The following is a 6000-nucleotide window of genomic DNA, read 5'->3' as shown; positions in this document are numbered from 1 at the left end:
GAGCAGCAAGACACATAGACAGAGAGCGACAAAGTTAATAACGAGACCAAGACCAACTTCACCTTCAACATCATTAAGTTTAAGGAGAAATGAAATTCAATTTTCCCAACGAAACGTGAAGAAAATTCACACAAAATGAGAAAATTGTCTTTTAATGAAGGAAACGACCTTTTACACAAGCATACATTGGCATACACATGCAGACACACACACACACACTCCTTGCATTTACAGGAGTTCGTAGTATTCGAATGAAGGTTTGCTGCTAACGGTATCTGTGTATGGCCGAAAAGGTGGAGTGTAACGAAGGATGGCAATTCACACAAACGATTAAATTGAATCTATCACTTAAGGGAGACACAATCGCACACACACACATGTGATGATAAAACCATGACTATGGGAGAATATATGGCGCATATCGTTTTGTCAAGAGAAATAATGGGAAATTTACTCACTTTTTTTAATTTTCTCTCTCTCTCTACCCAAGCAAAAGAGGGCGGGTTTTGCATGGCTAATGTATTTGGGGAGTATGATGATGATGGATGGTTGAATGGGATGCTTTAGCAAACATTGCCGCCATTGTTTTTCCCACAAGTCCAGCATAGTGGTGCTGTGGTAAAGCCAGCTAAATGTGTGTGAGTGTGTGCCAACTGTGTTTATGCTGTGAGCTTCGATTTTCATCACACTTTATCCGTACACGCGACCAACCATCGATGGACGGACGCATTGTGTTGCATGCTACAAAATACCAGCGTTAGATCATTCGCTGTTTAGCTTTGCTACGAAGTGCACGCGACTCGCGCGAGACTTAATAACTGAGAATATTTTGAGAGAAAGAAAAAAAGAACAAAAGAGGAAAATCCCCATACAAACAAAACAATAGTGCCAAACGTGTTGACTCGAATTAAATCCTGTAGAACCGTCTCTTAATTGACATTAAATACCCACAATTTAGCAAAGTGAGGTTATTGATAAAACAATACAATTAGTTAAGCTAATTGAGATTGAGAAAAAAATTACAAAATCAAAAAATATTAATAATAGTTGGTTTCTCCGCTAAATCAAAACTTTGAAAAGGATTCACAATTTATTTTTATACCCAAGTGTGAGTGTGAGTTCTCGCGTGTGTTATCTACATCAAATCCTTTGATGCGTTGCTATTTTTACTCACAACTTAACAAACAAATAAAAAAGTTTTTAACCTCATTAAACTCTGCCACACTCAATTTGAACCTACCTGTTCGTTGTGTGTCTCAACAACAACGAGAACAACACTAAAAAAGAGGACTGTTGCTTTACTCAGCATATCACATCCATTTTTAAGGATAATTAAACCCAAAATTTCTATAATAGAAAAACGGAGAGAAAACGAAAAACTTTGTACTCACGCGTGTGTATCTGTGAAAAGAAATTTAAGAAAAAAATCTTTGAAGAAACTTCAAAACTCTTTCAAGTGTTTCACCCAAAAGTTTTCCAGTAGGTGTACAAAAGAATCGAAAAACTAAAGAAAGTTTACCCTTCCGCCCACCATTTGATATACAAGTGAAACGTGTGTTGTATTCCTAAATTATTAAGGGACAAGTTTAGATTTTTATTCCAGCGACGGCCGGGTTTCTTGACGAAACTCGCCAAACAATTACCACCAAAATTTTCACAGACGGGAACAAGGTAAGAATTATAGATTTGTTTATTTATGGGGTTTCAAATATTTGATTATTTCTTATTAAGAAAATTATACATGCGTTATGTACGAGGTTTTAGCTATTCAATGTTAAAAATTATATTTGAAAATTGGCTTTGATATAAAATTCACTTTTTATAAATATATAAATAAATATATAAATAAAAATCCACAATCTTGAATCATTTAAAAGATTACACGAAACTTTGCTCACTCTGGACAATAAGCACAACCGTAGGACCCGTAAGCAGCATTGCTACAATGAATTTTTATTTTGGACCAAAATTTTTCCAAAATTGGACCAAAAGTCGTACCAGCGGACCATTTTTCCAAATTAAATTAATATCATTTAAAATTTTTATTTCTATAGAAATTTTTCACAAAATTTTATTTCTATAGAAATTTTTGTCAAATTTTATTTCTATAGAAAATTTTGTAAAAATATTATTTCTACAGAAAATTTGTCTAACTTTTATTTCTATAGATAGTTATCGCTTCTAATGAAAAAAATTGTTCATTTAAAATTAAACTTTAACTTACAAAATTTTGGGAAAATTTTATTTCTATAGAAAATATTGTTAAAATTTTATTTCTATAGAAATTTTTGTAAAAATTGTATTCTAACAGATTTTTTTTTTAAAATACCGATTTAACGAAAATCGGACCAAAATTGCAACCCTGTCCGTAAGACTATTTCAGGGCAGTGTTTAAGAGCTATCCAAGATAGTTTTTGCATTGTTTTGTGATAGTCGACGAATTACGGAACTGCTGGTGGGAAATTCATACCCTATAACAGTCACGATAAGGGACTACACCTGGCGAACATACTCCAAAGTAGGAGACTGTTCTATTGGCCGGAAGAGTGTCCATCACTTTTTTCACAAGGTTTGACAGACAAGGACTAGCAAAAAAATTAAACCACTCCAGGGTCTGTCGATTCGATGCCGAATTGAAGGAAAACTTTCCCATTTGACGAAGAAAATGTGTTCTCGCCACGGTCAAGGAGAGCTAGAAAATGACTTGACTTTTTGTTTTCAAACTTTGAAAGAATATTCGCTCGGAGCAAATATAGGATGAAGGTCAATCGCTGCCACAGAAGCCTATATTGTAGACTTTAAGAAAAATTGTTTTCCAGACACAACCCAGCAAACCAAATAATCTTGGAGTTAAACATTGGTAACTTTAATTACATTCAAAAGAAGTTTACTTTTGACCTTCCCTTAAGGATTTTGGTATGCGGCTTTAAATTTAGGACCAATAAAATTAAAATTAGGATACAGATCTCGTTTATGGAGTTTTCATTCTCTTTTTGCGATATATTAAAGAGGTATTCACGTACAAACAAATACCTGTTTAACAAGTAAGAAAAGTCTAAAGTCGGGCGGTGCCGACTATATTATACCCTGCACCACTTTGTAGATCTAAATTTTCGATACCATATCACATCCGTCAAATGTGTTGGGGACTATATATAAAGGTTTGTCCCAAATACATACATTTAAATATCACTCGATTTGGACAGAATTTGATAGACTTTTACAAAATCTATAGACTCAAAATTTAAGATGGCTAATGCACTAGGGTGGAACACAATGTTAGTAAAAAAATATGGGAAACATTTAAATCTGAAGCAATTTTAAGGAAACTTCGCAAAAGTTTATTTATGATTTATCGCTCGATATATATGTATTAGAAGTTTAGGAAAATTAGAGTCATTTTTACAACTTTTCGACTAAGCAGTGGCGATTTTACAAGGAAAATGTTGGTATTTTGACCATTTTTGTCAAATCAGAAAAACATATATATGGGAGCTATATCTAAATCTGAACCGATTTCAACCAAATTTGGCACGCATAGCAACAATGCTAATTCTACTCCCTGTGCATAATTTCAACTAAATCGGAGTTAAAAATTGGCCTCTGCGGTCATATGAGTGTAAATCGGACGAAAGCTATATATGGGAGCTATATCTAAATCTGAACCGATTTCAACCAAATTTGGCACACATAGCAACAATGCTAGTTCTACTCTCTGTGCAAAATTTCAACTAAATCAGAGCAAAAAGGTTGGCCTCTGTGGTCATATGAGTGTAAATCGGGCGAAAGCTATATATGGGAGCTATATCTAAATCTGAACCGATTTCAAACAAATTTGGCATGCATAGCTACAATGCTAATTCTTCTACCTGTGCAAAATTTCAACCAAATTGGGGTAAAACTCTAGCTTCTGGGAGCGTATTAGTCCATATCGGGCGAAAGATATATATGGGAGCTATATCTAAATCTCAACCGATTTCAATAAAATTTGGCACACTTGACTATAGTACTAATTGTTTTTTTTGTGCAAAATTTTAAGCAAATTAGGGTAAAACTCTGGCTTCTGGGGCCATATAAGTCTATATCGGGCGAAATATATATATGGGAGCTATATCTAAATCTGAACCGATTTCTTCCAAAATCAATAGGGATCTATTCTGATCCAAAACACATACTTGTGCCAAATTTGAAGTCGATTGGACTGAAACTGCGACCTAGACTTTGATTACAAAAATGTGTTCACGGACAGACGGACATCGTTATATCGACTCAAGAGCCCACCCTGAGCATTTTTGCCAAAGACACCATGTGTCTATCTCGTCTCCTTCTGGGTGTTGCAAACATATGCACTAACTTATAATACCCTGTTCCACAGTGTGGAAATCCACAGTGTAACAGATACTCCAAAGTAAAAAATGTTTTCTTAACCCTCTAATGCCCCAATTTTTTTGTCAGCTTATTAAATTTTCAATGTTAACGAAACAAAAGCAAGAGAACTAAGCAAGAAAAAATTATACGGTAAAATTCAGCATATTCTGCAAAGCCTCTTGAATAGTTTGAAATAAGTTTTCTTTTTATTTTGCCCCTTTTTGTTGTCTTAAGGTGTTTTTACTAAAAGCTTCCTTATTAAATGAAGAGCGCCTAAAGGCGGGCTTGGGCATTAGAGGGTTAATTCCAAAAAAAATTAAATCAAAGATACAAAATCCTGAGAATAAGTTTTGGTTAATATATGAAGCGTTTTTATCTTAAACCTAAAGTTTCAATATTTTAGTTAATTTAAGGCCGATTTCTTTAAATCAAAAATGTTTTTATTTACTTTAAGGAAAGTCTTCCTTATTTCAAAGACATATGACTTTATTGGAGGGGATATTTCCAAAAGTTAATAACAAATTTAAAGCAATAATTATATTTTTTTTTATTAAAGTTTCATTATTTTAAAGAAATTTGTCCTTAATATTATGTAAATTGTGCGTCCTAAAATTTAGTTTGCGTAATCTTTAAAACCATGTGAATTTTTATTTTTCAGTGTAGATACATATTATTAAATGGAAAATTTATTTACTTTGGTATGGTTATTTATTTACTTTTGTATGATTATGTCGTATGAGGGAAGTACATCACTGTAGTATTATCAAGAGACAAATTGTGAGCGTGTATAAGATGTGAGCACCCAATGTAGTTTGCGAGAAATTAACGACAAAAGTCATGTACTACGTGGTGGTACTCATGACAATCTTATGTAAGGTAACCAATATCGTGTGTAGTAAGTCATTATTCTCAAGCATAGGGTATGGCTTGGGGTATAGAGCAAATGCGTTTAGTAAGCAGTTTTTCACGAAAACTATTTACCCAGTTTTTGCTGAGAAGGTGGAATATATTTAAGCCTAGGTTATGGCGAAATATTTCGTGGAAGTGTTAGATCTACTAAATTACTAGAATTTCTTAAAATTTGATACATAAGTTAGTACACCCTGAGAATGAATATGATCACCTCAAACTCGGACATTATGTACCTGATCTCGGCTATCATTCTATGTTTGGCGAGGAAACAAAGTTTTTGCGGCAAAAATGTTCCATTGTCCCCATCCAAAAATAACATTTTGCTCTTCAAATATGTTTGAGGTGATCACATTCCTTCTCTGCGTGTGATGTTTACTGTAACCTGACCCTCGTAAATCTTTAGCATGGTGAGCCATAAACTCTGTGAATCACGCGCACAAACCATAATTTTCGAATTCAATTACGAATTAATTGATCCAATTAATTTTTAATAGAAATGTCTTCAATCACAGAAATTATAGTATCAATCACCGAAGTCAATTAAAAATTAATTGATCCAATTAAAAAAATTATTGATATTATAAATTGTTGAGATTGATTTTTGTTTTAATTGAATAATTTGTCGAATCAATTAAATTTTTAATTGAATAGTTTTGCAAATTCAATTAAAATTTTAATTGGAAATATTTTGGTGAAAATTTTTTTCTATGTGATGATATC

At 33.1% G+C, this 6000-nt stretch overlaps 1 protein-coding gene across 1 annotated transcript in view; it reads left to right on the top strand.

Annotated features, from left to right (window-relative positions):
* The first annotated feature begins 723 nt into the window (after positions 1 to 723).
* Positions 724 to 6000, top strand: part of Drgx (Dorsal root ganglia homeobox) — a 131420-nt gene continuing 126143 nt past the window's right edge. Inside the window, exon 1 of the mRNA XM_075297779.1 lies at positions 724 to 1671. The gene's annotated coding sequence lies outside the window, so the exon portion shown is untranslated. The remainder of the gene's footprint in view (positions 1672 to 6000) is intronic.

The sequence above is a fragment of the Haematobia irritans genome, chromosome 2 (genome assembly GCF_050003625.1).
Source record: "Haematobia irritans isolate KBUSLIRL chromosome 2, ASM5000362v1, whole genome shotgun sequence".
NCBI lineage: Eukaryota > Metazoa > Arthropoda > Insecta > Diptera > Muscidae > Haematobia > Haematobia irritans.
The sequence above is the reverse complement of the archived record's forward strand: the minus strand, read 5'-3'. Positions and strand labels throughout refer to the sequence as shown.